General features: G+C 38.7%; 1 protein-coding gene across 4 annotated transcripts in view; it reads right to left on the reverse strand.

Annotated features, from left to right (window-relative positions):
- Positions 1–26,361, reverse strand: part of Mapk8 (mitogen-activated protein kinase 8) — an 81,237-nt gene that overhangs the window by 54,069 nt on the left and 807 nt on the right. The window lies entirely within an intron of this gene.

Here is a 26,361-nt window from a genome sequence, read left to right on the forward strand (position 1 = left end):
TAAGAGTTAGAAAAAAAAAAAAAGCAATAAATGTTACAGAAATCTCAGCTATGAATTTAGTCTGAAAAACATCAGTATTTTTTCTTTCTGAGATTCACTGTTCAGGAGAGATGGAATAGATGTAAAGGGGGTGAACTGTGGGAGGAAATACAAAGCAAAACCAGCAACTGCTGGAAGAGTAAACAGCTGATTTGACTGTGTAAAAGCATTTCAAAAATGTCTAGAAAGGTAGAATGGACTTTTTCTGCACCACAGAACCTGGAGACCTTGGCCCAGGTCAATGGAAATAAGGAAAATATTTGATCAGTACTGTAAGGAATCCAGATTTGTGGTGAATATATACATCAAATGAGCAAGAATCTAAAATAGAAGATATACCAGTGTGTGACCGAAAGGGCAAGGATACGGTGAACCCAAACAGAATCCACACTTAATGCATATGTATACCTAGTACATCATCTACCCTGTGGAATAGTATTCCACTGTACAAGTGACTGTGATCAAAACAGTGCTACGGGATGCCCACATCTGCTTACAACTTTCCTAAAGTATTTGCCCAATTTTCTAGGAAGTCTGGGAGTTAACTGCTGGTTGACAGCATAGATAAAAGCACGCCTTCAACTTTACTAAGTGATAGAAAGTTTCCAACTGAAGTAGGAACTCTTCGACTCTAAAGTTTTCTCTCTCTCTTCCTCCTCTTCCCCCTCCTCCATCTTGTTGATTTTTAAGGTTTCAATTGTACTTTTTTGAATACTAATAAGACTGGGTATATTTCATGTCTACTTACCTATCAATTTTTCTCAAATCTTTTTCTAGTTGATTTATTAAAGTTTTTAATAATTTCTTGGAAAAGGCCCTTTCAAGTTAGGTGTTGCAAATAACTAATCATCCCCCATGTCTGTAAGGTCAGTGCTTTTGGAATCTCTTTTCCAACCTGAAATTTTTTCTTCCTTCATATTATAACTCTACAGTTATAACCTTTTACACAAAGGTCTTCATTCAGTCTGGAACTGATCTCCATTTGGTGTGAAGGAGATATCCAATTTGTGGCTATACATTTGGATATCCAATGTATATTCAATTATCTGGGTACTGTCAGCTGAAGGACAACTGTCGTCAATGACTATCTGCTATAGTATTCTATCCTGTAGGAATTACTGACATATACAGAGGATAGGTGGTTGTAGACTCTTCCTTCCATTACCTACTTTCTACCCTTATTCTAATATTATAACAGTTAATTTTTTTTGTATTTTAATAATAGCTTAATATCTGAAAAGGAAAATCCTATAATTAGAAAAAGGTACAGATGCAGACAATATAAATAAATGTGTGTAAACATTGAAACAACTGAAGTTTATAAAGCTATTCATAATATTTGATCCTCAGCACTAAAAAATTAAAATTAATGTGTGACAGGCTTTCTAAAATGGCACAACTAAACTGTATCTGAATTGGAACCATAAATTGCAAACAAAGAAACTACAAAAAAAATGAAGGTTATGATTAAATCAATAACAGAAACTGACTTCATCAGTGGAATGAAGTAGTTTGAAAAAAAATGTATGCCCTTAAAATAAGTAAAGCCCTAAAATGAGAGAGAATAAAAAAACAGTATGACGCGGTTGGAAAGAGGTTAAGAACACCAGAGGATCCGGGTTCAAATCCCATCTCCCACATGGCGACTCATAGCCACCTATAGTGAGCTCTGGTGCACTCTTCTGGCGTGTAAGTGTACATGCAGGCAGAACACTGTACATATAATAAATAAACCTTAAAAAAATGACAAAATGTCAAATGATGAATAAAATCAAAAGTTAAGTCTTAAAATATAAAATGAAGTTACAAGACACATACTTTCTGATTCCAAAATTTAATGCCTAATTACAAAAATCAGCAGCAGCACAGTTCTGTTATCAGAACAGATAATATAGATGAATAGAATAGAAGCCAAAGTCCAGAAATAAATGCACACATCAATGATCAATTGATTTTTGACTAGGGTGCTGAGACAGTTCAGTATAGAAAGAAAAAGTGTCTGCAATAATTACACTGGAAACCAGGTTATCCAAGTGAGAAGTAAAGCAGTTCTACTGACATATGCTTAAAAACAAGTTAGAAAAGATCACAGACCTAAGCTTAAAAGTGAAAACTATAAAACGGAAGAAAAGATGAGGGAGGGTCTTTATAACTCTAGATTTGACTATGAGTTTTGGTCAAGACACCTAAAATGTAAATAATACATGAAAAATATGTAGACGAGGCAGACTTCAATAGAATTAAAATCCATGCATCAAATGAAGCAAAAGACAATCCACAGGACAGGAGAAAATATCTGAAACCAAGAAACTTGTTTCTAAAGTAACATCTACAGTAACTAACAATTAACATCTAAAGTAAATGTAGAATTCTGAGTTTAACATGAAAAGCATAGGCTTAACCTCCAATTCTCCAAAGAAGATATACAAATGGCCAGTAAGTACTTGGAAAGTGTTGCGTCATTAACCATCTGGCAAGTGTAAATCAAAACCACAAATACCTGACGGTGATACTAAGAGACATGCTAACATAGAAGGAAGCCCATGATGCCTCAATTCTAGACGAAGACCTATAGGCAACTAAGGGCAACAGGAGAAACAGTCATCCCCAGGAAGAGAATACCAATTGGTTAACCAATATCAAATGATCAGTCCTGGAAACAGATATGTGTAAGTAACAGTATAGAAACGCAGCAGGTTGAATTTAAATATTTAGAAACACACATAAAAAACACAGTTTTTTAAGGCCATAAATTTGAGAGAAAGGTACAGGAATCAATCGGAGGAAGGAAAGGGGAAAATGATGTAATTACTATAATCTAAGAACAATTACATTCTCTTTCCCACCAGAGGACACAGCTTCATATTCATTAGGGTGGCTATCATACAAAAGACAGATAATAAGCTTTGGCTAAGATGTGGAAAAATTCCTTGTACATCACTAACAGGAACAGAAGATGACAAAACATTTTATGACAGATGAATACCTCAGTAAGTTAAAACACTTCAATGCTAAATCTACACTCAAAAAAAAAAAAACTGGAAAAATGATACCCAAATAAAAAAATGCATAAATGAATGTTCATAGTAGCACTATACAAAATATCCAAATGTTATAAGTAACTCAAGTTCATGCTGATAAATTAACTATGGTACATACATGCAATAGAGTATCATTCAGAAATGAAGTATTGACAGATGATACAGAATAGATAAATTTTGAGGACATTACATTAAGTCAGACATATATTATATGGCTCCACTATATAAAATAATTATAGACCGGAAGATCTACAGAGAGAAAAACTAGATTGGCAGCAGTCAGCAAGTTAGGGTAGGACAGACAGAAAATGACTACTTCACAGACACAGGGTATCATTTTGAGGTCAGGAAATATTTTGAAACTGTGGAGTGGTTGGTGGCAGGTATCTAGTGTATGTATACTAATGGTAAATTTTATGTATATTTTACAATTAAAATGTTACAAATAAGGGAAGACTTGTCAAAAACTCATCACCCAAGAAAGACCGTGCAGCCAGTCCTGATAGGCTAGGGTCAGATGGAAGGGGAGGAGGACCACCCCTATCAGTGGACTTGGGAGAGGGACATAGGAGAAGAAGAGGGAGGAAAGGTGGGATTGGGAGGGAATGAGGGAAGGAGCTACAGCTAGGGTACAAAGTGAATAAATTGTAATACATTAAAAAATAAAAAAAGAAAAGAAAAGAAATGGCTCAGCAGTTAAGAACACTGGATGCTTTTCCAGAGGACCTGGGTTCAATTCCCAGAACCAACATGAAGGCCCCCAATCATCTGCAACTCCAACTCCAGGAGACCCAGTGCCTTCTCTGGCTTCCCTGGCCAATGCATGAAGACGGTGCACAAACATACGTGCAGAATCCATACACAGAAAATAACAAGAAATCTTTTTTAAAATGTAATGCCTTCCTGGATAAAAGCCAGTTTAAGTATCTGGGACTTAAGTTTCTAGAAGTGCTATGCCTTCCTTTAGCTTGTTTCTGAGAATTTCTTTTTAACCTGATGTTTCAGCTGAGTTTGTTGTTAAAGCAATTTATTTTGAATAAGTAAAGCTCAAAGAAAGTAAAATGTTTCAAGAACAGTCATTTCCCCGACACGAGACACGGGACATCTTCCGTGCATTCAAAGCAGGACAATCCTACTCACCATAAAAACACATGTGATACATGCAACATTTTAGATAGAGGTAAAACAAAACAAAGCAAAACAAACCCAACTTTTTTCTTAAATCTGGTCTCAAACAAACAAAAAATTGTAGACCTAGAGAAAAGACGGCAGACTAGCTCCTGCCAGAGACTAGAAGTGGAACTGTGAGAACAAGAAGAGGAGGGTATTTTATAGTTTTAAGATTTATGGATAGGTCTGTAATTCATTTTGGAGAAAATTTTGTATCGAATAAGAGGTTTAGTAACAGCGCATTCTGTAGCCTATCAATACTCAAATTACTATACCAGCACAGCCCACTGAAGATGCCATCCTGGCTTGAGCAAATTGTACGCAACTCTGTCAAAAATCAACCGAAGGCCTGGCTCACTGCAAGCACCTATAATCTCAGCTTGGGCAGCTGAGGCAGGAAGCCAGAAGCCAACTTGTACAAAATAACAAGACCCCATCTCAAACAAAACAAAACTCACCCAATTGTTCTTGTGTGGAGCAAAGTCTGAGTTTCTAATGTGCTCTACTGACTTATATGGGCCAGTCATCTATCTGTCTACCAAGGCCACACTGTCCTGATTTGGTTAAGTATGCGATGAAAAAGTAATAACCGCTGGGAAACAACACCAGATGGCAACTATTTTAATCAGGGGTAGCTCTTTAGGAATACAACAAGGAGCTATAAATAGTACCAGAATCTGTAAACTCAAAAGTAGCTCACAAAATTTGTATGGCTGTTATGGAAAAAGCAAATCTGTTACCCTAAACTTTTTAAGTTCCATGAACCACATTTACACACAAGATTTTTTTCCAAGATGACCAACTATAACCTGATCTGTGTGGTATATTTGGTAACCCCCAAACTTGGGAGACTGAGGCAGGAGAATTCTGAATTCAAGGCTAGCCTGGGTTATACAGTTCCAGTCTTGAGCTAAATAGCTGGACTCTGTCTCAAAACAAAACTCAAAATATGACCAATCAGAATTGTGTCTGTGATCACAGAGGTGACCCACAATTAAAATCAAAATAAGTGACCTTTGTTTACTCTGATAAATTCTGTTTTATCAACTATTTAATTCTCATTCCCTAAATGCAGCTTGTCTGATGAGACATAGTAAGCACCTCAGAAATAGTCACTGGATCATCAATCAAGGATTCCAAATTAACTATCTCGGGCTTCTAACTGACAAACCTACTGCACGTGTTCCACATACATTTACACATGTCTGTGGCACACTGTCTTATCTCCACATCTTTTCACTCACCGACCTAAAATTTCCCCTTTTACTTATTAAAGCATACTATAGTGAATGAGATCCACACATGAGACTAAATCCTCCAAAACTGAAATCTTTCAGTTCTTTGGACATGATCATCAACAATAATCTAGCTGTCTATCTATTCCTCACCATCTGAGACTATGGTTATCACCTGAACTGATTCACCTTTAGAAATAGCCAAGCATCCCTCGAAAACCATAATCTCTTCTCATAGCTTGATTTATTCTCATCAATATGAACGTTACCTGATGTAGAGGAATATCTAATGTGTTGTACAGATGTAGCACTTGTCAATAATAAATCTCATGGCCTATAGCTTAGGCAGGAAATGGGAGAGAGAGAGAGTAGGCAGAGAGAATTGTGGGTGAGAGCTGTATCACTAAACTGTTCTCTTGTGTAAGAGTTCAAAAATGCTTCCCTAAACCTATCAGGTCTCAATTACTGAAATCAGTTTTAATCTTATAATAGCTACAAAGCAAACAAAATGAATGAAACTGTAATTAGGTGCTAGAAAACAAAGACTGGGGCTCTAACCCAGGTCATAGGTTTCTACTGCTGGAATAAAACACCATGACAAAAAAGCAACTTTGAGAGGGAACAGTTTATTCTACTTCCACATCTCAGTCATGAAAGAAGTCAGGGGACTAAGTCCAGGCAGGAACCTGGAGACGTGAACTGAAGCAGAGGCCATGCACAAACACAAACACTGCTTACCAGCTTGCTTCCTATGGCTTGGCTTACTCATCCTGCTTTCTCTGTGTACGTGTGTTGCAAGGTCTGACAGCCCAGGCTGTCCTGGTACTTACTATGTAGACCAGGCTGGCTTCAAACTCACAGAGACCCACCCACCTCTGCTGGGTCTAATAGCATGAACCAGCACACCTGGTCCTCTGTTTTCTTACAGCACCCAGGACTACCAGCTCAGGATGGTGCCATCCACAGTGGGCTGGGCCCATTCCCATCAATTATTAATCAAGAAAATGCACCACAGACTTGCCCACGGGCCAATCTGGTAGAGACGTTTTTCTCAAAGATGATTTCCTCTTCCGAAATGACTCTAACTTGTGTTGTGTTGACACATAACTAGCGGAAAAACAAAACAACAACAACAAAACAACTAAGTAAGCTCTCTGTGACTGACATGCTACGAACGCAGCAGCGTCCCTTTCCAGAACACTGGAAGAAAGGTCACGCTAAACACAACATGGTAGCTTCACTGAGCTAAGGAGAGAGAGGAAGACAAAGTAACTGGAATCTGTAGGTTGTTGTAAAGGCTAGAGAAAAACACCTGAGTTCTGCTGTAATAACCCTCCTGAGCTGCTGGCTGAAAACTACAAGTGCATAGGACAAAACTTCAAGTATGAGGCAAAAGCAAATGCCTGAAAGCTGCATGATTAAGAACTTATTCAGGAAGAAAGACCAAGAAAGATCAAAGAATGGTACAGATTTCTTTCCTATCTAAAACTAAGGGAGTCCAAGTTAAACTTTTTTAAAAAAGGTTTAATTTAAAAAGTTTAAACTTAAAAAAAAAGTTTAATTTGGAGCTAAAAAGATGGCTCAGTTAAAAGTGTCTTAGTTAAGAGCCCTTGCTGCCTTCAGAGGATCCAAATTTGGTTTTTTTAATTTATTTTATGTGCATTAGTGTGAAGGTGTCAGATCCCTTGGAATCGGCATTACAGACAGTTGTGCACTGCCATGTGCTGGGAACTGAACCTAGGTCCTTTGGAAGAGCAGACATCTCTCCAGCCCTCCAAATTTGGTTCTTTTTTTTTTTTAATTTTATCTTTTATTTGAATGCTGTATGTGCATGTACACCTGCATGCCAGAAGAGGGCAGTAGAGGGTATAGCAAATTTGGTTTTTAACACACCCACCACCTGTTCCAGTTCCAAGGACTCTCAGGCCCTCTTCTGACCTCTGAGAGCACCTGTCCACACACAAATCTTTAACCTACAAGTCATGATATTTTTCTTAACAATGACTCCACTCCAAACCAATCAAAATTAACACAGAACTCAAGATGACACCATTGCTTCCTACCTTAAGTCTGTTTATCCTGTGGATGATAGATAAATGATCCAAACTAACTGCCAAATGCGCTAGCATTCTTCCATTTCCAAACTAGCCTTAAAGAAAACTGTATGAGGTCACAGTAGTACAGCAGAGAAACCACGGCCTCTAGACGTATGTTTTCACAAAAAGGATCAGATTGGTTTAAAGTGTTCTTGTTTTCTCCAAAAGCCCCTGCCATAAACACTCTTACTTTGGTCTCTATTCTTCAAGTCTGACTTTATTGGACTAATAGTTGTCTTTGAGGCACTTCTTACAGGCTACTATTTCTATGAAGCTGGTTTTCTACAGGTGATGGTTCAGGATCAACACCAATAGTTACTGCTTCCTACAGTTAGCCTCCTGTCCAACAGAGAAGGCATACCCACCAATGAGCAAATCATTAACATGAACCTCTGTCCTTGCTGATCATCTGGCTCTCTACCTCTATGTCCCCTATTTCCTAAATCTTGATGAGGTGCCTGCAAATAACCGTAGCAGCTGGAGAAGTAACTACAGGGCTAGTTTAGCAGATGGGTGAACACAGTGAATGCAGCACATTAAGTAGAGAACAAAGGAAAAGTGGAAACTGCCCAGTTCTAACAACCAAATGTATCAAATCCCGAGTGTTTAGCAATGCCCTACTCACTCTGTTTTAACAGTTTCCTGAGAGTTTCCTCAGACCACACTATGACAAATGTAATGTAAAACAAAAATAAACAAACAAAAAACTATGACAATGTTTAGGTAGACCTTACTGAAGCAGTATTTCCCAAATGATCAATATATGACGTTTATAACTCAAATAGGCAAAAGACTCACTTAAAATAGAGCCTATATTGGCAGGTGGTGGTCGCATTCTCCTTTAATCCCAGCACTCGGGAGGCAGAGGAAGGCTAGCTTGGTCTACAGAGCAAGTTCCAGGACAGCCAGGGATACACAGAGAAGCCCTGTCTCAAAAAACCAAAAAACAAAGCAAAGAAACAAAAAACAAACAAACAAACAAACAACCCACCACCACCAGCAACAACAACAACAAAAAAAAAACCAACATAGATCACTGGATTTTAATATAGACTATAAAAATATTGTATGATTTCAGATTCCTCATTGCAATTAATTTCCTAATTCTGGTGTAATATATGAATTACAAATGATCTGTATTATGACACAGGAAGCGTATCTAAGCACTCCTTTCCACTATCTGACAAGGCACAACAATCGCAGAAAAGCATCTGTGGGCCACTTTTTCATGGAACACTATTTTCATAAGAACTACTGACACGCAAACTATTATCATTTGCTTAGGTGTGTGTGTGCCTTTTGTGTGAGTTGTGTTATGTTAGTGAGACAGTCTCACTATGTACCTCAGGCTTAACAGAACTCAGGATCCTCCTACTTCTGCCTCTTATGTGCTAGTTACAAACTATAGTGACTTGAAATAGGGCACTTAAAAAGATTTTCTTGATAGTGAATAAAGTGACTTATTGCTTCAAAGAAAAGTACACAGCAGTGTTCACTGCCAACAACAACATTCAAGCTTTCAAGTGCAAATTAAAATTTCAGAAGATCTATATCCATTCTATGAGAAATCCAGAAATTTTGCTGATATCATATAATGCAGCAGCTTTCAAAACACTTGTTGTTGCCAGGCATGGTGGTACATGCCTTTAATTCCAATATTCAAGAGGCAGAAGCAGGTGGACCTCTGAGAGTTTAAGGCCAGCTTAGTCTACAATATGAGTTCAAGGAAAACCAGTATTACACAGTGAGACAAAGTCACAAACATCAACAACAAAACAAAAATCTTTTCAAAAGCAGTGTGTTATGAGGGAGTGATCAGCAGGCCCTAGTAACTTTAAGGCACAGGATAGGACAAAAATAAGCCAGAGAAAAGAATGTAAGAATGCCAAATCAACATATTAAGAACTTTGAATTTTAAATTCTGACCCAAAATTAAGACTGTAAATAAACATTTTTTCTATTAAAATAAAATCTTCCAATTCTACCAGTAACTATACACAAAAACTAAGCTACAGATATTGTCTTAAGTGTTTTAGTCTTATTAACCTTATACTACACAGAATACTTTAAAATTCTTATTCTAAGTAGACTTAATATACATTTTAAGGCCTCAATCTTTTTAAAGAAATGTCATTGTTCATGAAAATGTCTATCTCTTGGCCAAACAGAACTGCAGCAAAGAACACTAATTCAAAGGAATGCACAAGAGGCTCCAGATCCTTTCAATTAAGGACCTCAAACTTCTGCTTAAGTAAGTGGGTCTTGGAATATCAAACCAAGGCACTACGGTAACCGGCCACCTATTCCACTGTAATCAACAAGAAGATACAGAAAAACATGATGCAGAATCGTAGTCCTCACTGTGCATCAGATTATAGATGGCCTTGTTACTTGATCTTATCCTGCCTTAATTTCCCTTCTAAAAAATTAAGAAGAGGCAGGACCAAGAGTATTTACACAAAAACTTGGGAAGAGTATATAAACCAGTAGTTGTGAAGTGCATTTATATACTTTTTTTTCTTTTTTCCCATTACACTAAAATTCAAATTCTTTAAAAACTGGCAAACACAACAGTGTGATGCAGCCATGATCATTCAGGCCTTTACAGCCATTGAAGCAGGACATTCTCTCCAAGCATGGTTGGATACCATAAAAAGCTAAAATGATACGCTCAGGATGCGAGGCTAAGCACTGCACTCAGGGTCAGCCGCTTCGGACCCAGAGAAGAGCATGTCTGATTGCATGCGGGTTGATGCCCCAGGTCCCGCCTCTGAGAAAAAGGTATCGGACGGTCTGATGCTCTTTGGGTGGATGACACCTAAATGAACATCTGTACAAAGTCCCAATTTATTTCTAATATCAGAGATCAGACCTCTACTCTTGCCTGATGCGTCTAAAACAAAAAGGGGGAACTGTAGAGAGCTGCGGAATGCTATGCCTTAAAGATGGAGCTGGTTTCCGCCTTCCACCTTCCCGATGGTGAGTGCTCTCTGTCACGAACAACTCCACATTTGGCTAAGGCCGAGGATCTGGCTTGCTTCCATGTATGTGGACCTATCTGCATTGCCCCCGTGGCACGCCTGGGTTGGCTACCCAGAGGCTATTTAAGCTGTGGGCTGGCTTTCCCCGGGGTCCGAGGATTGTTCAATGTTCCTGAATAAACTGCATTGAAAAAAAAAAAAAAAAAAAAAAAAAAAGAATAACAAAGGAATACTATGAATTACTGTGAACCCACCAACTGGTAACTTGAGATGACATGAGCCATTTCTTTGAAAGAAACAACTCACCAAAGCTCTTACAAACATAAACAGAAGCATATACACGAAAGAAAAGGAATCAGTTACCTGAACAGAGCTGTAAACCAGTTCTGTTCAGTTCAACTCATTTTCTCAAGCAGAAAGTACAAGGCTCCAGTGATTTCACTGGTGAATTTTGGTAAGCACTTAAGAATATTTTCTCTCTCTCTTTATTTATCTTATGGGCATGAGTGCCTGCAATTAAATATGTATACCACATATAAGCCTAGTGCTGTGGAGGTCAGATGATGGTATCAGAGTTGTAACCTAAGTTAAAAAGAGATTGTGAGCTACCATGTGGGTGCTGGGAACCAAACCTAGGTCTTCTGTAAATGGCTTATGCTCTAATTAACCATTGGCTCATTTCTCCAGACCTCCTTAATTCTTTATAATCTCAAAAAGGCAGAAGGCCTATCTTCTAACTCACTCTAAAGGAAAGCATTATCCTAATGCCAAACAAAGCCAGACAAAGATGAAAGGAAAGCTACAGGTCAATAACTAACATGAACACAATGCAAAAATCCTCAACAAAACATTAGATGATTCTCTGCACTCTGCCCAACGTTTAGTTATGAGTCTCAGCATCTGCTTTGACACAGTGCTAGTTAAGAGTCTTTCAGAGGCCCTCTGCAGTAGGCTTCTGCCCTGTTACTTGTTTTCTCCTACTTCCCCTGTCCATCCCATTTGTCTTTCTAAGTGAGGATTGATCATCTTACTCCGGGTCCTCTTTCTTGTTGGGCAGAGTGCAGAGAATCATATGAAAGAAGAGGGATATGACCTAGAGAGGACAGGAGCTCCACAAGGACAAAATATATCAGGGCACAGGGGCCCTCTATGAGACTGTTTCTCCAACCAAGGACCATGTATGGAAATAACCTAGAACCCCTGCTCGGATATAGCCCATGGTAGCTCAGTAGCCTAGTAAGGGGAACAGGAACTAATTCTGAGATGAACTCAATGACTGGCTCCTTTACCTCCCTCTGATGAGGGAGGAACAGTCTTGCTAGGCCACAGAGGAGGACACTGCAGCCAGTCCTGAAGATACATGATAAGCTAGGGTCAGATGGAAGGGGAGGAGGACCTCCCCTAGCAATGGACTTGGAAAGGGGCAGGGAGGAGATGAGGGAGGGAGGGTGGGTTGGGAGGGAATGAAGGAGAGGGCTACAGCTGGGATACAAAGTAAATAACCTGTGATTAATATAAAAAAAAATTTTTAAAACATTAGATGAATTTCAACAAAGTATAAAAGGAATTATTCATTAGGACCAGGTAGGATTTACCCCAGGTGTACAAAGTTGGGTTTTGCATAAACCCTCAAATTACTTGAGGGTTACATATCAACAGATTGAAAAACCATGTGGCTCCCAGCAACAGCTGCACAAAAGGCATTGGGCAAAATCTAACAGCTATTCATGATAAAACAGTTAGAAACTAAGAGGACAGATATCTTTAAAACATAACTCCCCCACTCTATATGAGTTATCTCTTCCAAATACTACAGGATAGAAGGAGTTGGGGTGGGGTAACATAACAAGCTCACCTTAACCAAGAGAGCAAGGTCAACAGCGTCTGCTGCAAACTATATAGTGTGTAGCCTTGACATGTGATGAAATGGTACTGTACCTCTGCGATTTCCTTCTCAGAACTTAGAATCATGATCTAAATACAAGGGGGAGAGGGAGGCAAGTATTGCTACATAAGCGTGACAGCCTGAATTCAATCCCCTGCACCCACAGAAAAGCCAGGCCCATGCCTGTAACCCAGTGTCCAGGAAGAAACAAGAGAATCCAGAGGATCCCTGGGGCTCCCTGGCCTGCCAGTCTGGCTGGACCAGGGAACTCTAGGTTCAGTGAGAGACTCTGTCTCTAAAATGAGTTATGCAGGAATACACCAGACACTGACCACTTGGTCTCTACCATGGACATTCACAACCCCACGACATACAAAAAGACACACACACAATCTCTGTGATACTAAGAAGAAATTATTTGATACCTCCTACAATGAATATAAACCAACTTTATAAAGAGTTCAAACATTAAGGAAAATTAGCATTTGCCTTCTGTCAGAACTTCAGAGTTCAAGGATTTAAAGAAATGGCTTTTTTGGGGGGTGCGTGATGGTGGGGGGCAGGTCTTGATATGCATTTCAAACTCCAAATACTGAAATTGTAGGTGTGCAATGCTGCACCAGGCTCCAGAAAGTATTTGAACAGAATGGAAAGCTAGCTAATAAACTCAAAAAGACTGTTAGAAAAAACCCTGCTCTGCAAGACCAAATGAAATAACTGATTCAACCAAAGCTAATCAATGAATGCTAAAAATAGCAGGTAAAGTCTACTGAGAAACAAGATACAGGGAACCACAATGTCACTGCACTGATCAATTACTAACAGCATGAGGACAGTTCTGATCTTTATAACACCTCTGCAGAAATACCCCCTTAACTTCATGACCATACTTCAGAGCATGTCCTGAAGCCTTGTCTTACATATGAATATAACGTAAACAGTAGCATCAAAGCTGAAAACCCCAAATGCAATGCAGTCTGTAAAGCCAAGCCTCTGTTTTTAGAAGCAGTTCCTAAAGATACAAGTTCACCACAAGGAAACAATCAGCTAAATCCATAGCGTGGGAATCATCTATCAAACAACCAGCCTGGTGTGTTCAAGGACCCAAGCATCAGGAAAAGGAAAATCAGAGGTAAGGACAACTGTGGTGAGTTAACAAGTATGAATCCTGGCTGGAGACAAGCGGGGATGGATTGATTTTTGTAGGCAAAGAGGCAGAACAAAAGAGTGGAACAGGCCTTTCTGATCATAACCCATCTCCCCAATATCAAATATGAACTATCATACATGGAAATACCTTCACAAGAACCCCACCAGGTGGCAGCAAACTGACCTTTGAAGGAACAAATAAACCAGACCTAGCAGCACTTTTCTATCATCCCAGCATTTGGGAGGCAGAGACACAAAAGTCTAACCTGGTCTATAAATCAAGTACTGGGCTAGTCAAAGCTTCACAATGAAACTATTTCAAATTAAAAAAATAAAAAATTTAAAAGTCACTGAGGAGGGGGGGATGAAGTGTTTACTACTGCATGAGTGACAGTATACGTGTTCGCTATAATATTCTTTCAAATTGTTTATATATATAAGTACCCTAAAGAAGTCGGAAGTCATGTAAGGGGATCAGTTAATATGGGGCTGAAAAGGAAAGCAACCAGCCAACCAAATAATAGTAGCAGAGTGTATGGACAAGTGCAACAAAGAAACCCTGCTCTTAAACTAGCTCTTAGGACATATTAACTTTGAGAGAAGAGTCCATAAAGAGAGGCAACCAATTTAAGAAACAACTTCCATCTTCTGAAGGTTTCATCAAAGATTGCCAAGAAAACCATCAAAAACAGAATACTTCAGTAACTCATTTCTCAACAAATGCTACTTTTCCTCTTCAAATACAACAGTCAAGGATGATGGCAAATTCATGATTCTGAAATTCAGAAGTATAGAAACAGGTTAATGAAGAACACAGACCAGCTCACAAAGACTTAAAAGCAGTTATATTCATGTATTGAGATAGTAATAAACACTAAATCAAACTGTCAACACTCTTGCATCTAATGGGTACTACAGAATTACAACTTCTCCAAAATCCTTTCTCATACTAACAGATACACTGTGGACATGGAAATGACAAGGCAGTTTTAAACTCAGCACTGATGCTGACTCTCCAATTCACTAACTCAGAAGTCATTAAAGGGTTTCTACAATTTCTGTAGAAATTGTAAAAATTTCAGTGTGATTTCTTGATGCATCCTTTACAATGAGTAAGATTCAACAGCTTTTAACTATGACACCACTTTATGTCAGGTGACTTTTTCTCTCACTGACATGAAAACATTATTATCTCTCACAAACTTTGCCAGATCAGTCTCCTCTGCCACCTTTTAAAAAAATATTTATTTATTTAATGTGTGTGTGTGTACACGTGAGCTCATGGAAGTTAGAAGAGAAAAATGGAACTAGAGTTACAAGGGATGTGACCCATCATGTAGATGTTGGGATCCGATCCCAGATCCTCTGTGAGAGCAGCAAGTGTTCTTAACCACTAAGCCATCTATCCAGGCCTCACCTTTCTCTTTTAATTTTTTCTCCTTATCCTATTTTTCTATTTTCTACTAAGTGATAATGCACAGCTACCAATACTCCAAATCTCACCTTGAGGAAGAACTAAACCATAAACACTAAAACATCAAATGAGAAATTTGACTCTATCATCAGACTAACAAATCACTTTCCTCACAATTGTGAACTAGGTAAATCATATTAATTGTTTCACTGGGAGAAACTAGAAAAAAAAAATGGACACACTAAAACAAACAAACAACCCAAAACACCCAGGAAAACTTGAAAAACAAAACAAAAATTGAAGACATCTGAGTAATTTCATTCTGAAAGACCAGGATCTAGTAAAGTAAGAAAATCTGGGTATCAGAAACCCTGTCTTTCAGGCTAGCTGCCAATTCCTACAAGGTGGTTAAAATGGACTCTCAACAGATCAACAAGGTTAAGGAGGATTAAATACTGCAGCCAAGAAGCCAACATACCACGGCATGGAGAAATAAGCTATCCTCTGGCTAGGTCAGACTCCAAGAGCAAAGAAAACATAAAACAGGGCTGGAGGGAAAACATAAAACAAAGCAGTCTTTTTAGAAGCCATGGCCTACCTCTGAAGAATCTCAGTCTCTTAACAAGAAAGATTAGAACCAGCAGGTATATATAGTGAGACCCTATTTCTCCTTTGAAAAGAAAAACAAAAGCAAAAACACACACACACAAAAACTAAAACAACAACAAAAACCAAGAAACAAAATAATCCACTGCCAGAGTCCTAGAGAACTAGAACTAATATCAGTGTTCCTATCATAGGAACTGGTCACATCTCATATTCCTGCTGTGCCAACTCTAATTTACTTCCTGAATTCACACTGCAACAGTGCTCTATAAATCCTTTCTTTTACCCACTTCTTTATGCCATGTCTTCCAAAATTTCTAATTTGTAACAAGCACACTTATATACTACATCGATAGTCCTTTCCTGCTGCCATCTGCCTTCCTTCCCTCATCTAGAACATTGAACAAATAGCTCATGAAACCTGGTATGCATCTTTATTCCCATCACGGCTTGCTGACTTCACATATCTATGCTAACCCTTCTATGTATACACACACATACATGGTGCTAGAGATGGAATTTAGGGCTAATCAAGTGCAAAGAGATCTACTCCTAGCCCCACTCTCTTTAATTCAGTATCTTCCAAATTCCAAATTTATCTCATTCCCAGCTCAGTAACCCGCATAAAGGATCATCTTGGGCATTACTAATGTCATAACTGATTCCCTAATGGAGTGGTTCTCAACCTTCCTAATGCTGCAGCCTGTTAATATACAGTTCCTCGTGCTGTGATGAACTCCAAGCATAAAATTATTTCACTGCTTCTTCAAAACTCTAATTTTGCTACTGTTAGGAATCTGATATGCAACCCCACAGGTTGAGAACCGCTGCCCAAGTGAAATTCCCTCCACCAAATACTAAGAGAGAATTTCAGCATCTCTACACTATAACTTGCTATGCACATGTTGACTTAACCTCCTCTCATCCGGGTCAGATTCCATGAATCTCTATTACTCCTCTCAGCACTCCTTTTTAAAAAGCCTTATTTCCTTCTTTCTTCTCTTGTACTAAGCTGGTGTGATAACGAGTTTTGTGTCAACTTTGTTAGGCTATTGTATCAAGTTATTCAACTGAACAGAATCTAGGAGCTTATTAAGGAGACATTTTATAGATGTTAATATCTGTAGTTGGAAGACTTTAAGCACAGGAAATTATTTTTAATAATGTGGGCAGGCCTCCAACTAGCTGAAGATGAAAATCTGCCTCAGGGGTACGCATCAGACTTAAGCACAGATGTTCAACCCGTGCGTGGGTCAAGGAGTTAAAACTACCCTTTCACAGGGGTTGCCTAAGACCATCTGAAAACACAGATATGTAGTTTACAATTCATAACAGTAGCACAATTACAGTTATAAAGTAGTAATAAAAATAATTGTATTGGGGGGAGGCTCCAAGATGGCAGCGACCGGTGTGCACCGTACCTGAGGGGCAGAGAATTGGAAACTCCGAAACCGGTAAGTGGAGGGGCTGCTGGAGCCAGAGCATCACTTCCCCAGTCTGGAGCTGGGGAAGATTGGACCCAGGACCACTGTGGACGTCTCCGGGGTCTGGGAGTGGAGAACTATGGATCCCCTGCACTTTCGTGTGCCCTGGAGGCGAGTGCTTAGCCCCAGATTCAGGGACCCTTTGCTCTAGCGGCCAGATAGGAAACCCTACCAGCTACCCTGCAGTCCCAAATCTGAGAGTAGAGAACCAGAGGCCCCTGCGCTTTCCACATACGCCTGTCAGTGAGTTCGTGCAGAGCCCCAGATCCAGGAAGCCTCTGCGCTAGCAGCCAGACATCAGATCCCTCCACCTACGCCCCCACTGTGGGCAACGTCGGGATCCCTGTGTCAGCATTCTCCAACATTCAAGATCTCAGTGACTGGAGCAGAGTCCAACAAGCCTTTGGACCACTGAGCCACTCAGGGCACCTACACACGCACACTGCGCCCACAAACCAAGCCCCACCTGCGCTTACGCTCCAGTGTTCCAGGCATCCACATGCACTTGGCCTTGGCCCTTCAAGGCAAGCAAGCTTCCATGCACATACCTGCGCTTGAGCATATGCAAACTTCCTTCCTTAGCTGCATCAGAAATTCCAACATCCACGCTCACATCTGTGGACCTCTCTCATCTTCCTGAAGAATACCCCAGGCTCCAGAGACAGGAGGACCCAGTCTGCAGTACAGGCTCCAGAAGCAAACAGAGAAGGAAGGCTACAGACAATCAGATGGCTAGAGGCTAGCATAAGAACACATCTAACAAAAATCAGGACATCCTGGCTTCACCAGCAACCCCCAAAATCAATGGATATTTTAATTCATTGGAAATACAGGACAATGATCTTAAATCTATGCTTATCCAGTTATTAGAGGCACACAAAGAGGAAACAAACAAATCTCTCAAAGAAATACAGGCCAAAGAGGCACATACATAGGCTCATAAAGAGGAAACAAACAAACACAAAATACAGGCCATCATGGACAGACAGGAATCCAAATTCAAACAGATGAAGGAAATGGTGCAAGACATGAAAACGGAATTAGAATCAATGAAGAAAATACACACTGAGAAATTACTAGAGATGGAAAACCTAGCAAAGAGATCAGGAATTACAGAGGTAATCATCACCAACAGGATACAAGATATGGAGGAGAGAATACCAGGTGCTGAAGACACAATTGAGGAAAACAATGCATCACTCAAAAAAGACATAAAAAGGTCCTGACACAAAACATCCAAGAAATCAAGGACACCATGAACAGACAAAACCTAAGAATAACAGGAAAAGAGGAAATGAAGATACCAGACTCCAAGGTACAGGAATTTTTGTTTTGAAAATCACAGAAGAAAATTTTCCCAACTTAAAGAAATGTCCTTGAACATACAAGAGGCTTACAGAACAGACTTGACCAGAAAAGAAACTCCTCCAGCCACATAATAGTCAAAACATTAAATCTACAGAACAGAGAAAAAATATTAAAAGCAGCAAGGGAAAAAGGCCAAGGAACATATAAAGGTGGACCTGTCGGAATCACACACCAAACTTCTCAACAGAAACTCTGAAAGCCAGAAGGGCCTGAGTGGACGTCATGCAGGCACTAAAAGACCACAGAAGCCAACACAGACGACTATACCCAGAAAAACTTTCAATCAACATAGATGGAGAAAACAAAATATTCAGTGACAAAACTAAATGTAAATAATATCTACACAGCAACCCAGCACTACAGAAGATACTCGAAGGAAAACTCCAATCTAACCAAATCAACTACACCCAAGAAAGCACAGGATAACTCCACAACAACAACAACAACAACAACAAACCAAAAGAAAACAAGGACACACACTATCACCACCAATGCCAACAATAAAAGGAACTAACATTCACTGGTCACTATTATCTATCAACATCAATGAACTCAACTCTCCAACAAAAAGACACATATTAACAGAATGGCTGCTGAAACAGGTTCCAACATTCCAACACATTCAAGAAACACATCTCTGCAACAAAGATAGACACTACCTCAGAGTAAAGGGCTGGCAAAAAGTTTTCCAAGCAAATGGACCCAGAAAAGAAGCTGGAGTAGCAATCCTATTATCTAATAAAATGGACTTTCTACCAAAATTAATCAAAAAAGATGGGGAGGGACACTTCATTCTCATCAAAGGAAACATACAACACGAGGACATCACAATCCTAAACATCTACGCCCCAAATACAAGGGCACCTGCATACGTAAATGAAATGTCATTAAAGCTTAAATCACACATTGATCCTAACACCTTAATAGTGGGAGACTTCAACACGCCAGTCTCACCAATGGACAGATCATCAAAACAGAAGCTAAACAGAGAAATAATGACACTTACAGAGGTCCTAAATTAAAAGGACCTAATAGAACTTTTCACCCAAACCCAAAAGAGTATACTTTCTCTCAGCACTTCACGGAACCTCCTCCAAAACTGACCACATAGTCAGACACAAAACAAGCCTCAACAATACAAGATTGAAATAATCCCTTGTATCTGATCAGGCCACAATGGACTAAAACTAGACCTCAACAATAACAGAAATAACAAAAAGCCTACACACAAATGGGAACTGAACAACTCTCAACAGCTGGGTCAGGGAAGAAATAAAGAAAGAAATTAGAGACTTCCCAAAATTCCATGAAAATGAGGGCACAACTTACTCAGACTTATGGGACACAATGAAAGCAGTGCTAAGGGGAAAGTTCATAACACTAAGTGCCTTCAGAACAAAGTTTGAGACATGTCTTACAAGCAGACATACCCAAGAGGAGTAGACAGCTGAAAATAATCAAACTCAGGGCTGAAATCAATAAATTAGAAATAAACAAACAATTTAAAAAGTCAATGAAACCAAGAGCAGGTTCTTTGAGAAAATCAACAAGATAGACAAACCCTCAGCCAAACTAAAAGGCAAAGACACTATCCAAATGAGCAAAATCAGAAATAAAAAGGGGGATATAACGACAGAAAATGAGGAAATCCAAACAATCATTAGGTCTTACTTCAAAAGCCTACATGCCACAAAATTTAAAAAATCTAAACGAAATGGAAAATTTCTTGATAGATTCCATTTACCAAAGCTAAATCAGGATCACGTCAATAAATCAAATAGTCCTATATCCCCCAAAGGAAACTGAAGCAGTCAACAAAAGTCTCCCTTCAAAAAACCTCCAGGACCAGAAGGTTTGGTGCAGAATTCTACCAATTTTTCAAAGAATATCTAACTACAGTACTCTTCAAACTATTCCACAAAACAGAAACAGAAGGAACATTATCAAACTCATTCTATGAGGCCACAGTCACCTTGACACCTAAACCACACAAAGACCCAACAAAAAAAGAGAACTTCAGACCTATCTCTCTTATGAACATTGATGCAAAAATACTCAATAAAATACTTGCAAACCGCATCCAAGAACACATCAAAAATATCATCCACCATGACCAAGTAGGCTTCATCCCAAGCATTCAGGAGTGGTTCAATATACAGAAACCCATCAGTGTAATCCACCATATAAACAAACTAAGGGGGAAAAAAAAACAAAACACATAATCATCTCCTTAGATGCCAAAAAAGCATTTGACAAAATCCAACGCTCATTCATGTTTAAAGTCTTGGAGAGATCAGGCACATACCTAAACATAATGAAGGCAATATATACAGCAAGCCTATAGCCAACATCAAACTAAATAAAAAGAAACTGAAATCAATCCCACTGAAATCAGGGACAAGGCAAGGCTGCCCATTCTCTCCATATCTCTTCAACACAGTACTTGAAATCCTAGCTAGAGCAATAAGACAACTAAAGGAGATCAAGGGGATACAAATTGGAAAGGAAGAAGTATCACTATTCACAGATGATATGATAGCATACACGATCGACCCCAAAAATTCTACAGAGAACTCCTTTCAGCTGATAAACACCTTCAGCAAAGTGGCTGGATACAAAATTAACTTAAAAAAAAAAATTTTTTTTACATACCCAAACAGGCCAGAAGCCAGAAAAAATAAAATAATGAATGAAAGGAAATTAGCCCCACCAGAAAGCACACTACACTATAAACAGCAATTCAAACAGAATAACTTGGGGGCTGGAGAGATGGCTCAAAGGTTAAAAACACTGTCTGTTCTACCAGAGGTCCTGAGTTCAATTCCCAGCAATCACATGGTGGCTCATAACCATCTATAATGAGATTTGGTGCCCTCTTCTGCCCTGCAGGACACATGCAGGCAAAACTTTGTATATATAATAAATAAAACAAAAACAAACAAAAAAACAAAACAAAAAACAGAGAATGACTTCCCTTCCAAATGCTACACAGGTCAAAGGAGTACTAATGACCCAAGCACAAGTGGAAATTCAGTAAATAATAAAGGTGACAGTTTAAATCAGTAGAGCAAGAAATTATTATTTATTAAGTAATGCTAAGGCAACTGGATGATTATCTGGTTAAAAAAAATGTGACTGGTCACATACACGAAATCACAACCTAGAAAAGGCAGACAACAAATTTAGAAAACACATTTCCAATAAGCAGCCTGGAAGTATTTCCCTAGAGAAAAAGATAAATTTTACAAATCCAAGAAAATGAACAACAAAATCAGGGATAAGGTAAGATAAGAAAGAAAATACAAACAGCCCTTCCATGATACTTAATCTCACTCCTAAGGCAATGAAGAAAGAAGCAGTTATCCTTACCCAGTGCTGGTCTAATGGAAGCTGGGCAACTTTAGTGACAAATATCAAAATGACAAATGCACAAACATACTGAGTCATCAGTTTGTCTTACACATTTTTACAATATAAAGTGATGTGTACACAAGATAATCTACCTGGTCCAAACAACCTAATTGCACATCAAAAAGAGCAAGTTAATTTAATAGCATTCTTTCCTTTTCTAAAGACAGGGTCTCAATATGTAGAGTTAAAAATCACTGTTAGACCAGGCTGGCCTCGAACTCAAAAGAAATACAACCTGCCTCTGCTTCTGGAGCATCAGGATTAAAGCATGAGGCAACACATCTGGGCAAACGGCACACCTTCCTGATGAAACTAAGGTTGGAACATCTCCAAATGTCTCAAAGGCAAAAGAAATTCCTGATGAAATGGCCAATAATATTTGTTTCTCTGTGTTAGGACATGCATGCTTGTCCTTATCCCCTGAGAAGTTAGACTCAGATCTATATGGGAGATTGACTTCACTTCAGTACATCAGGCTCCCAAATCACTTACTACCCTAAAATGGCATAGAGAAGGTTCTCAGCATATCTGGCTTGTGTACCATCAGTGTCTTCACAGTTGCTATCCCCAAGAAGGAACAAGAATTTCGGTATACCATTTATTATATCCCAGAAACTGAACAGAAAATTAATAATTCCAAGGAACTGCTTTGGTTACCAGGTTTCTGATAAATTTGCATTCTTCAAATCAAAGCCTCAATAAGCCTAAACATAAAAGATGAGACAGCATTCCATTTTCTTCCAATATGTTACATTAGATTAGAATTATTCTCAGCTCCTAGATTACAACTTTACAGATATTTGCCAAAATAAACCTAGGAAAGCACAGGGAATACTTCGTTGTAGGAAACGGCTTAAAAGGGGGAGGAGTAATGGCATTATACCAGAGATTATTACTTTTTTTTTTTGGAGCATTTCCAAATTTTAAGGCAGAGAAGATTACTGGCCCAAATGTCAACACAAATAATCTCAGTCAACTCAGATTAGTTGAGTATTTCAAACTTTAACAAATCCACTAGAGATACAGACAGAAACAACTGGCATATCCTGGAGACTCTAAATACAGACTCTGCATCAAAATGATTTAAATTGTACTTGACATTTTTCATTCATTCAAAGCTTTTTTAAAAAAAAGTGAAAACTTAAACTTCCTGAAAATGCTTTATCTGCCACCCAAGAACCACAGTAGTCTCATGTACTGCCTAATATAAACCTCAGGACACTATGGGATGTATTGTACTCTTCTTCTCATCTAAGGGCTAACAAAGCTGATGCAGACACGCTACATAACCTCAACTAGCTATGTCACACTACTTGCATATGAAATATGGACTGAGATTTAGAGACAGCCCCAAAGTCATGCTAGCCATTTCTTAAATTTTGGTTCCCAAACTTTTTTAAAGAATTGGCAAATCTCAACCAAATCTGTAATCTCTGAAGACATAACAGGAGACAGAGGTAATTGGTCTATTTGTGATACAACTCACAGCACACCGAAAAGAATGGCACAAATTTTCTCAAAGTTCTCACACACACAAATTTAAAAAACTAAACTCCTCATAGACATGCTGCAGACTTTGGTTAGGGGAAGGCTTTTCACATCCTTTAAAGGAGACTAATTCCCTGTGTAACTATTCTTTAAGCCCTCTCTTTTGACCATAAACTTCTTGAGGTTAGTAACTGTTCATTTTCACATCTTCCACAGTCTTGGAAGAGTATTTCATCAGAAGGCATGGTGCTATGAAACAAATAAAATTTGCCATTCAAAAAAAAATCTAGCTTATGAAAGAAACTTTTGTATAAGTCTGATACTGGAGACAAATTAACAATTTTTTGATTCTAACTTTTCTTGCCTAGGGTTTTCCAGTCACTCAAGAGCTCCAACAAACAGCTTGCAGAGCAGGCTCCATTCACACTTGCTGATGACAAAGTACCAAAAAACACAGGTATGATTCCTCCACTATCTTATTCTCACCTATTGCTCTGAATGGCAGGATGACTCATTTCAGTATTCCTGCCACCTTTTAGTAAACTCTGAATCCTGACTCTTTTCTAAAACCAAAGCTTGGCTGCATTTGGGTAGGAATGCACAGATAGCTCCTGGATGCTCAGGTAGTGATCAGGACTGAGACAAAAAGCATCAGAGTTAGAAGAGGCAAGTGATTCACATGTAAAGCTCCATGGGTTATGACTTTCTTGCCCTACATGAATCAGAAAGCCTACTTACTATCCATACCATTGACTTGACCAGTCTTCTAGGGAACTGGCACCTAAGTCAGACCTTATACTTCTACACTGGCAGCAAAGCATCTCAAATATGGAGATGACTAAAATTTGTCAACTGACAGGAGAAGCAAAGCAACAAGAAGCTGGCTCCTGTTCAGCAACCCCTTAATTATCACTAGGATAGTTTATGGCTAGTTATTAACAACAAATTACTGTTTCACTGGCCTTCTAGTATCTTCTCCAGGCCATTTCCATAATATCATTCATGGAACAAATAATTATGATTCTAACTGTATTCATTTTGGTACAATTTATTCTTTAGCTTGGGTGGCTCAGACTAGCCTCAAACTCACTTTGCCTTAGCCTCCCAAATCCTAGTATTACAGGCATTTACCACCATATTTGGCTCAATTTACTCTTACACTAATTTCCTTTCCAGGTGATTTCTCTCAGGATTAAAAGGAGCATGAGGTATACAGTTTCCTAGTCTGCCAAGACAACTAAATGGTACTTATTTCAAACTCATTAAGGGAACATATTTATTAACAGAATCCATACTCTCTTCCTTTCAACCACCAAACAGCTTTAAAAAAAAGTGGTGGTGGTGGGGTCTTTGTGGCACAGTGATGCTCCAGAATAGATACTAGTGATCAATGCGTAATTATAGGAATAAACTATAAACCACTAAAAAGTATACTCTATAAGGGCAACTCTTTTATGTGAATTAAATCTCAAGAAGGCTGTTTAAACAACAGAATTTAGAAAACCTAACTCAATCTATGTAGTCTGTGAATCACTGCCTTCTGGAAAACTAGGAAAAGCAATAAAACTTTGGTACCTCAAGACCTGTGTCTCATAGTAATAGTCATTTTCTTTTATTTTTTTCATTCCTATTTTACAGTAAGTTCATATGAACTACTTTCATATCAAAAGAAATGTTTTTTTTTTTTAAATAGTGGAAATGTACCAGAACTTGGAGTGTTAAACCCATATGCTTTGTGAATTGGATAAGTACAAGTTAAAACTTAACCTTTCACTAGAAAGGTTTTCAGCACCTCTGAAAAATTCAGCAACCTAAACTACTAGAAGTGAAATATTTGTAAAATACATGTAAATAGGGTTCTTGTACTTTTCTACTGACAGAAATCATCAAAAAACAAAACACAAAAACTTGTGAAATAATAGTCACCAAAGAGTAAATATGGTGCAGTGGGCCTGGCCCTGAAAGCCTGGGAGCCTGCGTTCATGTCTACAGTCCATATAAAGGTGGAAGAGAACCAACCCGTACAGCTGTCCTCTGGCTTCCACAAGCACAGGGGCACATGTGACCCCTCCCCCCAAAACATCATGCACACACATCCACGACAATAATTTTTAAAGGGAGAGAAATGCAATCATGTTAGAGTCCTAATGGATCACCACTGTTGCGTCTCGGTGTAGTCATATATATGACTGGAGAAAACCCTTATTTAAAATACTGGAAATAGACAACCAACTTTTACAGATGCTCAACTTTTATACAAGTATATACAGACAGACAAGCCACAATCTTCTACTTTATTAACTATATACAAAAAAAAAAAATTCAGGGGTAGTTTAAGAATAGATAATTGCCTAGAAGTGGGAAAAAAAGGTGATTCCAAACCACCCTCTGTAGTCTTACTTAACAGGTAGTACCTTCTATTAATTTATGGTCTAGCCAACTAAGAGTGACATGTGACACTTTGAAACTTCGTGGACAATTTAAGGCTAATTTTACATTTTCGTCTATAAAAGTCTTTTAATCAACCCAATGTGTATGACTTCCAAGTTAAGTGCTGGAGAGATGATGCAAGATAGGCCCCTAAGTACCATTTTGATTGCTTGCTTTCGTCAGACACAGCAGTAAACCTCCCAGGTTTAACAGCCTCAACAAGAGAACTGAGGTAACCACTACAAATGACAAGGAAACTGGAGTAAAAGGGGCAAAATTTAAGAACAAAGATGGTATATTTAAGCCAAATCTAGCTCTTCTTCCTAACATAACACTACCCTTGGAAGTTCCAGTATAATGAGCCAAATATCTTACTTAACATACAGCCTTTATGTAACCGTCTCACTTAAAGGCACATGTATTCTGTTCCAAAGTACCCTGTTTTTAAGGGTCTTTCTCTTGGCCTTCAAATACTCTCATCTGGACACAGCAGTAACAGTTGCGGAATGAATGAATGAAATAAACAGTGTTCTAACTGACCAAAAGGTGGATGCTGATCTCAAA

Source organism: Meriones unguiculatus, chromosome 9 (assembly GCF_030254825.1).
Source record: "Meriones unguiculatus strain TT.TT164.6M chromosome 9, Bangor_MerUng_6.1, whole genome shotgun sequence".
Taxonomy (NCBI): Eukaryota; Metazoa; Chordata; class Mammalia; order Rodentia; family Muridae; genus Meriones; species Meriones unguiculatus.